This window comes from Oncorhynchus tshawytscha, linkage group LG10 (genome assembly GCF_018296145.1).
Source record: "Oncorhynchus tshawytscha isolate Ot180627B linkage group LG10, Otsh_v2.0, whole genome shotgun sequence".
Taxonomy (NCBI): Eukaryota; Metazoa; Chordata; class Actinopteri; order Salmoniformes; family Salmonidae; genus Oncorhynchus; species Oncorhynchus tshawytscha.
The window spans coordinates 73,088,889-73,102,022 of NC_056438.1; the positions used below are offsets into that span (position 1 = coordinate 73,088,889).

The 13,134-nt window shown below is 45.2% G+C and overlaps 1 pseudogene; it reads right to left on the minus strand.

The window, feature by feature from the left end:
* Window positions 1-3,353: 3,353 nt before the first annotated feature.
* On the minus strand, window positions 3,354-13,130 carry LOC121847653 (annotated as a pseudogene).
* Window positions 13,131-13,134: the final 4 nt, after the last annotated feature.

The following is a 13,134-nucleotide window of genomic DNA, read 5'->3' on the forward strand; positions in this document are numbered from 1 at the left end:
TGGCTTACTGGGGCTCTCTCATGCCGTCCCTGGAGGGGGTGCGTCACCTGAGTGGGTTGATTCACTGTTGTGGTCATCCTGTCTGGGTTGGCGCCCCCCTTGGGTTGTGCCGTGGCGGAGATCTTTGTGGGCTATACTCAGCCTTGTCTCAGGATGGTAAGTTGGTGGTTGAAGATATCCCTCTAGTGGTGTGGGGGCTGTGCTTTGGCAAAGTGGGTGGGGTTATATCCTTCCTGTTTGGCCCTGTCCGGGGTGTCCTCGGATGGGGCCACAGTGTCTCCTGACCCCTCCTGTCTCAGCCTCCAGTATTTATGCTGCAGTAGTTTATGTGTCGGGGGCTGGGGTCAGTTTGTTATATCTGAGTACTTCTCCTGTCCTATTCGGTGTCCTGTGTGAATCTAAGTGTGCATTCTCTAATTCTCTCCTTCTCTCTTTCTTTCTCTCTCTCGGAGGACCTGAGCCCTAGGACCATGCCCCAGGACTACCTGACATGATGACTCCTTGCTGTCCCCAGTCCACCTGGCCATGCTGCTGTTCCAGTTTCAACACCTGAGCCCTAGGACCATGCCCCAGGACTACCTGACATGATGACTCCTTGCTGTCCAGTCCACCTGGCCATGCTGCTGCTCCAGTTTCAACTTCCACCTGACTGTGCTGCTGCTCCAGTTTCAACTGTTCTGCCTTATTATTATTCGACCATGCTGGTCATTTATGAACATTTGAACATCTTGGCCATGTTCTGTTATAATCTCCACCCGGCACAGCCAGAAGAGGCCACCCCACATAGCCTGGTTCCTCTCTAGGTTTCTTCCTAGGTTTTGGCCTTTCTAGGGAGTTTTTCCTAGCCACCGTGCTTCTACACCTGCATTGCTTGCTGTTTGGGGTTTTAGGCTGGGTTTCTGTACAGCACTTTGAGATATCAGCTGATGTACGAAGGGCTATATAAATAAATTTGATCTTATTTGTAATAGAGAAATATTTTTCATGAATTCCATATTTTGGAAATTTGACTTTGTGCAATGAATATCTGTAATATTTGGTTTACTCCTTGATGACAATTCAAGCAGCAGTTTCTGTAGTGTCTTGGTTTGCACTGTCACTTAAAATGCTAAAGGTCTCTGGTTTGAAACTGCGCAGAATCAGAGGTAATTGACACATGCCAAAGTTATCGTATTTGTAATAGAGAAATATTTTTCATGAGATCCTTTAATAGCAAAGAACACACATAGTCAGACAGCATAGTCATAATAAATCGTTCAGCTTTGTCTCCTTACTCAAACCCTAGAACCATAAACCAATCCTCCATATCAACAGGCATATATCAAATTGTCATTTAGATACAACCAATTCTAAATACAACCAATCTTGGACAAGCTTACGGGGAGCATAGAATGATTCCAGACACTGCCATCCTCCTCTCCCCAATGGGAAAAGTAGGGAGTGACTGGCACACAGACACAGTGGAGCAAAAGATATGTTTACACATGATGACACCTTGACCTCTCCCCTCTCTGCGGCCCATGCAACTTAGTCTTGACATAGAACAGATACTGCAACCCTGCCACAGTATTATACTAAAATAACATTCTTGATGAGAAGTAACTTACAAACATATGATGAATATAAAACATCTTACCTATGTTACCAACCAATTCTGATTATCCCAACACTGTTTGTAAGATACTATAATAGACATAACCTACACACACGGATGTATGCAGTACATCACAAAAGTGAGTACACCCCTCACATTTTTGTAAATATTTGAGTATATCTTTTCATGTGACAACACTGAAGAAATGACACTTTGCTACAATGTAAAGGAGTGAGTGTACAACTTGTATAACAGTGTACATTTGCTGTCCCCTCAAAATAACTCAACACACAGCCATTAATGTCTAAACAGTGACAACAAAAGTGAGTGGGCCCAAAGTGTCAATATTTTGTGTGGCCACCATTATTCTTTTTTTTTTAAACAGTTACAGATCCAGTTGCAGGGTGTTCATACGAATCTTTTTAAAGTGTGCTGCGGAGCTCTGCGAGATTTGTGATTCTGAAATAACACTCACTAAACCCTCCGTAAATTACTCAGTCCTTAACGATACTGTAAAGGCATACCCCAATCAGGATATGAGTTTATTTATAGCTTCCTGTGCCAACCGGAAATGCCTTAAATGGTGTCATATTGGCTGTTTCCAAGGGTTAAAATGGTCAGATCTTTTCAAAACTTCATGTGTGATTAGGCAACCCCCATGAACTGTAAATCAGTCACACACACAGTGCCTGTATTAGTTAACCTTGTTGGAACTTTTAAAAGAACCGTCAGACCTAGAGTTCCGAAACTTTAAAAACCTGTTCTAGACCTCAGGTCGATAGCCACGTAACTCGCCACGCACTCTAGAAGGTTCACGGACCGAGAAACAAGCTCGTACATTTGCAATGACTTCATTACGAAAATGACGACATTTAGAAAAGACCCGTTGCATTGAAACCGGCTCGGCCCATAGAGACGGACCCCAATGTTCCTGTCCGATGCTCATTCAAGGACCCCGTAGCAATTTTCAGCACCAATTAGGGTCTTGCTCGGGCACCAAATGACCTATCGAGCCCAAACTTGGGATTCGGGGTTGCCTCAGCTAGGCCTACACATATCAGAACTGGAGCCGCAGCTGGAACGTAACTACGTTTTTATTATGGTTTGAATAGAAGGCGTTGTGAATTTTGGGCCAGCTCTGTAGTATGTGATAGTTGGCTACTAAACGAGTTGGAAAAAGTGGGTTTGGTGTCAGAATGATATCCAATTGACTGATGGACAGTGACTATTGTCCATTTGCAGTATGTTTAAACAGTGAGGTACCAGAATCACTGCCCAGCCATCAATTTCGCATTCCTGCAGGATTTTTATAGCATGACAAATTCGTGATGGTAAATGCAAAAATATGTTCAAGTTCTTATACATGTGTAATTGACACAAATCAAAAGAATTTTGAAAAACGGTCCAGAAAGCACTTTAAGGGGTTACTAGGTTTTTGCATTTTTTCACTTTTTCAAAATTTTGCTTTGATGTTGCCTTGTGTTGCATTTGCAATATGAAAAACCACCTGTTGGATTTTCAAAGTGTTACACCTGGCATTTGCCATATGGCATTTGCAATCAACTTTGAACGAAACGACGCCGAATTGAGTGGTATTGGACACCGTGTATATGGTTTGTCCAGTGCCAATGACTTGCCATTCATTTTTGTCCATTTCAGGGGGGTGTTCCCTTACATATCTAAGCCCATTCTTTGTTATTTCATAGGCTACTAGCAGAGAAATTACTTCACTACGTCGTAGAAGCTGTAAATGACAGTTGATGCAAGACAGATTTCATACAGGAGGCTGAATGAGATTCCTGTAATGCCGGTGTGAGAAATGGTTCCACGGAGTGAAGCTACTTACCGTCACGGACATGTTGAGCTCCAGCATTGAAGCAGTGATGTAAGCCGTCAGTGTGACTTCATCCGTCACTCCACCCTAGAAAACGATGTCAAGACACTAGCCTGTTGAAATCAAACTACGGCCGGTCTGACGAAACAGACAACCAGTTTATTAGCAATATAAATACCTTCATTCGGTTGTTCAAGAGCTTCCCTAAAGTTCTGAAACAGCCATGTTGGCCTTGTTGACGTTCCAACCAAGTCTTGGATTGCTCCATCGTTGCCGGGTCAACATAGATGAAAGACTGGGCTTTGCCGAAGGATCTCAAGACAAAAGCAGTCAGCCTGAAGAGAGAAGTGGATTCATTTAAAAGCCCTGACATCACACGTCAGCTGTCCTATCCATCGTCTCCATGCCAGAGATGCCATTTGAGTGGTCAATACGTCATTGAAACACAAGCCAAGTACTCACCAGGTGTTCCCCAAGCCTTGTCCAAACGTGCTGTACGCACCATCGGCATTCTTGTAGTTCAGCTGCCTTTGGTAACCTGCCGGTGGGTTTTTATCATCAACGGTGACCAAGCGCTTGTTCTATTCCCAGAGTTGTGCCCCAAACGGCTCCCTATATAGCAGGGCTCTCCAACCCTGTTCACGGAGAGCTACCCTCGAACCAAGTTGTAATTAACCCCATTCAACCAGCTAATTATTAGAAGGGGAGCGAGATTAGGGTTGGAGTGAAAACCTACATACAGGACAGTAACAAGGTTGGAGAGTCCTGCCCTATGTAAGGAATAGGGTGCTATGAGACAGTGTCAATATTCTACCATCAAATGACTTCAGTAGAAAACATCACTGACCCAACACATGGTTAAGACATTGATATCATCTGTTATGCAGCTCCGCCGTTACCATGACAGCAGGGTACACCGTGGAGAAAACAAAATCCTCTAATTGGACAAATCCAGCCCGGTTTGTGGATTTGGCATCTAATAGACAGATTTTAAGGGACTCTCCTACCACTAGTGAGGAACTTGGTGGCCTTTTCTAGGATGGCTGGCGTGAGCTGCTCTGTGTTCCTCAGGTACTCCAGGATGTAGATATTGGGGAGAGCAGGGCCATATTCTGCTCCCCACACCCATACGGCATCTGCAACAGTCCATCCAGGTTGTTGAGGGCCCGACCCAGGATGTCCCCTACAGAGAAACAAGGGACTTCTGTTACAGCAAACAGCAGCATCGTCGTCTTCCCACCACTACACAATGGTTTATTTTACCCAGAACTGAGAGGGAAATCCTAGCAGAGCCATCCACCACATTCTGGGGAAGTTGCACTTCCACCTCCTCCGTCAGAGCTTCTCCTGTGGACACAAAGAGGAGCTGAATGAAGATGATCACGTCAACCACCGTGAACATTCAACGTTGATTCATTACTGACCAGTAGGACACAGCAACCAGTTGTAGGTGTGGCTCTTCTCTGTTCCCTCAGCCTGGAGGAGGAGAGGGATTCATTTCAGAGGCAGTATCTGTGCTACCTAACGTTAGTTCTCCCACAGCAGTAGACTACATACCTTCACCAGCAGGCTCCGTGTGACTGTGTCAACGCGTCCTCTCTCCGGTACGTTCACAACCCCATTGTCACACGCAGTCTGGGACCGGACAGCCTCCGCACTAACAGACACGTTCAAAACCCCTACACACAGTACAGCGCAGGTTACACAACATCCAATACGGTGACGGTTCACATCCATTCTGCCGTTTGAACAGATGAAGACTAACCCAGGACAGAGGGGGCCATTGTCCAACTGAAGGTCTTTCGTCCATTGGCACACAAGCACGAGGAGTCCTGGACATCACGCAAGGGTGTGAGAGTGTAGTCCGAGGAAAGAGCTGGAGTCACAGAAACCTGCCAAAGAGGAACACGGCGTAAGATAACAATACAACTCAAGAAACCATCCTGGTGCAGCGTCGTACCATAATGCACTTGGAGAGGTAGTTAAACACAGTGGCCTTCAGCTCAAAGCGCTCTCCCCGGATGACTGAGTAGGGCAGGGTGAGCTCCAGGAAGAAGGGCTGGAAGACCGTGAGCTCCACCAGAGGAGCCAGACCGAAGCCACTGGGGGCCAGGCAGAAGACCTCAGTCTCCCAGGTGGTGATGGTGTCTGGTACTGTCAGGGGGACATCTAAAGATCCAGACTCCCTGGAATACAGAGGTCAGAGTTCAAACAGAAAGCCACCACTCATTTCAACACAGTTTGTTGTTACGAATGCATTTAAGCTTTATCTAACCAGGGACACCCATTGAGGTCAAAGGGTCTTTCCTAAGAGAAAGCTGGCCTACAGAGGTTCAGGTTACTAATCTACACCAATACTGTTTGGATACGAGGCAAGAGCTAAGAGGGCTTTCACCAGAGGTCGGCCTCACTCTGCAGAGCACTTACCCAACTTCCACAAGGTCCCAAATCCATGTCTCAGGGAAAAATGTACGGACCGTCTGTATGGGTGGCGGAGGTGGAGCGGCAAGTCCACCAGCCACAGCCATTTCAAGTCTAGGACCCGCTGATCCAGGCCTAGCCATTAGGCTGTAAGCTACTACCAACACAAAACATGGCCATTAGTGTCAAGTTAAAAATAGACTGAATGCTGCTGGGCTCAGTGAGTGCATGCAGTGTTTAGACCAGTTTAACCAGGCTTTGTTATTCTAGCAAAAGGTCATCCATAACCCAAGATTCATTAGACTAGGCAATGAGAATAAGGGTTGGTAAGGACATCTCACCATAGGAGCGATAGTACTGGTTCCCCTGGTAACTGAGGCAGGAAGGTACTCTTATATCCAGGTTAGTCGCTAGCTTCAATCCCAGTGTCTAGAAATAGCAGAACCAATTCAGTAATAAAAGTCCGTTTGTCATTCTATTAAGTTGAACACATTGTAACAGTACGGTGACTGATTCTTCAAGTTGAGAAAACAGGGCAGAAATATTTACCTGAAAAACTGCATAAGGATCATTTGTCTGCTCAGACGGTCCATATGGGTGTGGTATTATGGATCTCCTTGGTCTAACGCGTAAACATGCTACTGGATCTTCAAGCTCGTAGGGAATATAGGTCGTCTCCTTGACCGGTAACAAATCAAATATCTGGAAAGGGACAACAGGCCTTGTTCATTGGGGACCAAACAGAACAGACTGAAACGACTACTTGGGGAAACACGCCAATTTGTTGTCCATTGCTAAACGTTCAACAAGGAGGTGCTTTCCAGTTACTGAGAGGCAATAGAAAGTGGGCCTCAAGCCAGAGAATGAGTCCCATCACATTTGATAACAGTGAACAGATCCACTCCATGTCTGCTGTAGTCACTGGTTGTATTCCCAGCAGGTATGGTGGTACCACTGTTGTTCACTTCAGTGAGCCGTGTTACCTTGTCAGCATCCAGCCTCTTCCCTGGCTCCATGATACCAACACTCTGGTCAACAGCACTGAGGCCACAGAGGGAACCGGGCCGGGCCGAGAGACGCAGGGTGTTCTCCTCCCCTGGGACAGCGTTGGAGGGAGAGAACTCCACCAACACCTAGCAGACACAGATACCATTACTCCAGGTATGATACAGTCTGCATGGAAATACTGGACACCTTTCATAAAATGACAACAATGTTTGTGATGTACAGTCACTGGGGATATGCCAGACTCCTCCACACACCTTGTTCCTGAAGCATTTCTCAGTGGGGAAGTTCATGCTGTGGGCGATGACAGTCTCACTGGGTAGCATACTGTACACCAGGAGCTGAACCACCGGCGCCATCTCTGGGACCACTGCCAACGTCAAGGTGACGTCACCCTCAGCTACTGCAACGCAAGAGCAGGTCACTCATTAAGCACCTTCCAGAACGTTCAGAATCACTTCATGAAATTCACTCACCAGGACTGTCCTGCTGCACAGTAACATTGATGTGTCCATGCTGAACTATGACCCCTCTGGACAAGGCCTGGAGGGAAAGGAAATAGTTCTCAGCAACAGAGTGGAGACGTTGCAACCTGGACTCACGGGGTAGACGTAACACGGTTAACAAATCCAGGACTCCAATTAGTATGATACGTTGCACCTATTCATTTGTGGATGCCCATCATCCATTTTATAGATTACGGATTCCAATTTGTAACATGAGCTAGGTTGGGTTACAGTGGTTGATTAGGAGTATTGGTGTAGTTTAGGAACATCCTTCCTTTGAAAGTATGTCTCGGGCCTGAAATGATCCTGGTCAAAAGGAGTGCAAATAGGAAATATGGTGCTGTTTGAGAGGCACCATGGGTTTGCAGGTTGTTCCTGGTTCTACTCACCAGGTAGAGGACAGCCACAGAGCCCTTTGGGACAGTCTCCCTACGATGGCATAGCGGATGGTGATCGACACCGCCTGCCCACACGCCAGTGGTTTCTCCACCTTCTGAATAGCCAGGGAGCTGGACGGTTTAATGTCAGGGGCAGCGGGCTGGATCAGCGAGAGTAGGTGTTGCCCTCTGTTGAAATAGGGGACCCTGTATCCTGGGTACTCCACTTGTGGGGTGTCGCTCACCTGGAAAGGAACAAAAGGAATAGTAACTAAAGGCCCAATGCTAAATCAACCCCTTGAGCCCGTCCTATATACAGTGGGGATCTGAGAGGATGACAGGAAGCAATATGGTAACAGATCCACCTTACTTCCACCTAGCCTGTTAAGGTCATGACCTCTGGGCATCGTTTCCCCAACAGTCCTGGGGACCCCAAGCGGTGCACGTTTTGGTTCCCCCGTCACAGGAATGTCATAATTCCTAAGATTCTTATTTGTATAAAATAGACAGGGACCAGTCTTATCAAAATTAGATGGAGAATAAATACTGAGCTCGCTGCCATGAAACCACAAACAGTTTATATACTAAATATGACGCCATAGGTTATAAAATGTCTTTCCTCCTATGACAAGAACAGAACAGGTTCAAAAGTTGATTCCAACCCACTAGCTCGCTCACTCCAGACACACTTATTCAGATTAACTTGTGGAATCTGCACCTTCATCCATCACTATTTAGAAGAAGACTTTTCCATTATCTGGAACTCTACCTTATCTAAACATCCCAGAGCTAAGTTGAGTCGGTTCAACCATAGCTTAACGACCCTTTTTGCTTGCTTAAAAAGCCACAATCCTTCCTTATGAATTAACATTATTCATCAGATATAATAAAGAGTATAAGTTTAATTAGTTATAGTTCTATTTAAAATGTAGATTGTTTAGTCCCAGACACTGGCATCGAGTATAAAGTCTCTCAAACCTAGAAGGAATCATACTTACTACGAGGTTAATATTCTCTTTGGGCAGACTGCTTGTGTTGATGGAGAACCTGGCAATACCACGACTGTCCGTGGTTAGGTTCTGTAGTCGTAGATATGAGGACCAGCCTTTCTCCTCAAACAGGTAGACTAACATGTCAGAGATGGGTGTGTTGTTATATCGAACAGCATTTATCTGAAGAAAAAGGGGGGGCGTTGTATGAATGAAGTGACACCACATACTGGTAGTTCAGGAAGCAGGACAAACCAACAGGAACACCATTTGGACTTACCTTGCCTTCGATAATTGATCCATGCTCATAGATTTGGGGCGTGTCAACAAATGTGAATTCTCCAATCACATAGGAGAGCTCTACATTTTTTTCCTCTGACAGTGTAATACCTGTCAAATGAAAACAAATACGGTATATTTCACAATGCAGAAACTGAATTGCAGTGCAGCTTCCACAGAATTATATAAAACCCTGCTGCAGCACCAACGGTCAAAAAGCTCTTTCTTACCAACCTTGAGCCAACGCAGAGTAACCCAAACTCAGTTCTGGGACCCCCCCTGGGTGCACCTTGTAGTTTCTTGCCCTGGCACTATGGCACTACAGCCGATTCAAATCAAAACTACAGTCAGCTGTGTAGCGCTCGGGCAAAAACCAAAACATGAACCCAGGGGGAACCCCAGGACAGTTATGGAAACTGATCTAATGAAACAGGCAATAGTTACGTCGCCATCAGCTGAAGTGAAATGAAGGCTTTGTATTGAGTAAATATGATGCATCTCATAATGATTGTGATTAGGACTTGCCCGTCCCCTCCTCCTGTACTTCTGCATGGAAACTAAACACGTCTCGCAGCAATTTCTCTCCTGCATTCTTTGTGAAAAGTGCCATGTTGAAGACATAAGAAGCACAGCCAGTATGGTCCATCTAGGAAAAACAAGCAGAACCACACAGAAGATTTAAATCCCATTCAAAATGTAATATGTTGGTAAAAACAGCACTACTAGTTTTAGGAAAGCATACAAACCTCAATTGACTCTTTGTGGCATGGAGGTGTGTAATCAGGAACTCCTTGTGGATTTCGCGCATCAATTGTTATCGGTATCACGGCATTGTCCAAAGGTCGGCACAACTTCACCCCTGCTTTACCAGGTACAGGCTGCCCATACGTGTATCTGATTTCAATTCACAATAAGACAAGTGTCAACTTCCTACATCCAGTTACCATATTAAAAACATAAGACCTAAAGGCTTGAAGTCAGGCGTTTAACACAGTCAATGAATCTGGACCTGTAGTCATAGAGCCTCAGAACGGGAACAAGGTCACATGTCAGGCTGGGACCTGATCCTAGAACAGCCATCCTAATCTGAGATGCTTTATGACCGAAGAACCAGCTGTTCATGTAAATGCCACTAACAAATCTCAGGGATCCTAGCAGCAGTTTAAGACTTGAGCAGTAGCACTATAGGTCTTCAATTAGCATGGGTCATTAATGCAGACCACATGCATATTTAAGGACTTTTATATTTAATAAGTGTATTATCAAACAAAGCTACAGTACGAGCAGAGGCTGCTGCCTACAGACTTGACATCATTGGAATACTAGTCACTAATAATGCTGACATACCTTGCATTACTCATATGTTTATACTGTATTCATCATCTATATCGCTGCACTCGCAACATGTACCAAACACGTGTTGTGACCAATACAATGTTATTTACTTGTATTTTCAAATCCTTCATTTGAAATGTGAAAGTAAATGTAATACTTCCAATAGTAGTTCAACCCAGGTCTGCCTTCACGTAAGGAGATAATTAATGACATGTAGTGCAGTTACACGTCACCTTGTAACTACAGTACATTGCAAATCACCAATAGTGTTTACTCACTCTGCACACACTTTCACTTCACACTCTTCTTGAACAACGCTGATCTTGTCAGTGAGGTTCATTTTGATCTCAAACTTGGGCAAAACTACAGATAAAAAGAACAGCAGTCAACTCCAGAACGTTCCAGGATTGTGATGCATTGATGCAACATTACCGAGCATGAAAGAGAAACTCAACCTACCATACTGTTCTACCTTGAAGTTGTGGTAGATTTTCTCTTCACCAATCCACACTACAATGGTAAAGGATCCTACAGGTGCTTCAGAGTTCAGGGGGTGAGAAAGCTGCAGAATGTTGCCACTGGATGTAGTGTTGACCCACTGTCCAATCCGGTTGTGATTAACATCCTGTTGGTTCATAGGAAGGGGCATGTTCAGCAGGACACAACGTTGTGGAAAGTTCACAACAGTATACAGGACAAGGAGTCAGTTCTATCTGCAACATTCATCTACTGAAGAGGGCCCAGATTACACACAACGCTGATTGGAAGAATTTAGCCAACTTCTACAGTAGGTGGATATGAGGACCTAGCTAGCAGGGGGGAGTCATAATGCTGCAGTCTTTACACGGACAGTCAACATAAGTTCCACCAACAAGGATCTTACCTCAAGTTCCACAATGTTGTACTGTGAAGGGCAAAGACAAGAGATGGGCGTCATGTTTCATTAAGAACTCCAATGCCAAAACAGAGCATAGCTGTCTACAGCTACTAGACAGGTGATTGGCTTGGTCACTTAATGTAAACATCACATGTAGCATTTGTAATTCAATCTCAGGAAAAGATGATCCCATACATTCCAATCTGACCTATACGAATGGAAGCCTCATGTCCTGGCTGGTTGATTGCTGTACATAATACCAGACTGCTATGTCCATCACAGAATTGTGACACTTCTGCATCTTGGATTGAAGTAGTAGAGACTGAACTAAAATACTATTGTCAATCGTATATTTAACTCACCAGCTGATTGACGGGGCTAAAATTGCTATCCAAGGTGACGACTCTAAAAAGCACTGTAAAAAGCCAACGACAAGACGACAAACACAATGAGAATATTAGAAGCAGAATTTCAGGCAACTTTCTCAATTCCAAGGATTCCCAGAAATACTGGTTGAGGATTTCCAGCCTGATTCCAGTGTACATATCCTGAGTGAACCCAGGGGGATTTACTGCATCTGCACCACATTCCTGAACAACGAGGCTCTTCAGATGTCTACCGTTTCCCTCTACAATCCTCATAAGCCACGCATGACGTTAGAACAGAGTGGACGGGACCAGACTGGGCAAGAGCATTGCCAGCAATGATGGTGTTCTTTTCTACACAATTATTGCCTGGTGCATTTCAAACAATACTTCCTTCAGACTTCAGTCTGACAGTACTTCATTGTAATACTGTTAAAGCCTCAAATAAACAAAGGGAGCACGGTGGGGTCGTGGATAACTGTTGATGTCAAAATGGGGTCAGGGGCCCAAAAAGATCAACGCCCCGGAGTAAACCATTACAGAACATGCCAACACCTAATTGGCCCGTTTCTTAGTAACCAGACTAAAGGTGTACCGGCTCTAACATTACCCGTTTGTCCTGGGTTGTAGATTGGTTTGTCCGTTTGGATGAACGTCATGGGGCTGTAGGGTTTGATCATGACCCTTCTCTCCTCTGTTGATAGGAATGTTTCTCCTCGAACCTCCACCTTAAAGTTCTGCACTTTGTCGCTCTTCACACGAGGGGCCTGTCAGGGACGGAAACAGGGCAACACCGGTGAACAAACGGACCGATAACATAGGACATTCAAATGTGCTGCCGTGTGGCCCAGTTGGTAAGAGCGTTTAACTAACTACTGCAGGGATCCCATTATGCATTCAGCCTGCTGTAAGTTACATATATAAATGGTCTCAATAGTATATACTAGCATTCAATCAAAACCTGGTACAAATTGGAGCCCGAATCACAGAAAAGTTCTGGTAGGCCACCACTGACATTTCCCATAAAATAAGCTGGCATTGCACAAAGAACCTAAGCGATGCATCAAAGCTGAGCAGTACAGTCCACTCTTAATGGAATGGTTCTGGAAGTCCACCAGTGCTGGGCTGACCTGAAACTGGAAACAGCGGTGAAACTCTTGGTCAGAACTCTGGTGGAGAAGTCTCTTGTTCTGCCCGTCGGCCATCAGAGATACGGTCATGACCAGGGTCTCGTTGGGCTGCAGAAGGCTGGCACAAAGCTTGGCCTCTGAGCCTGCCTGGATCACTGCAGGAACGGCTACCATGTAAATCCTACAGAGAACACACCCGGCAACAGGAACATCAGTACATCTCTAAACCCAAAGCCGGTTGAAATATACACAAGAGGGGATAAAGATCTGCAGAAAGGGGAGATGAAAAATTGCTCTGACAAGTCTGATCACTAAATTCTAACTGCAGATGGACTTACGGTCTTGGAGTCTCTTGACAGACACAAAGCCAGTGAATGCAGGCAAAGAGGATCCATCTCCAAACCTGAAGCCCGGGAAGAACC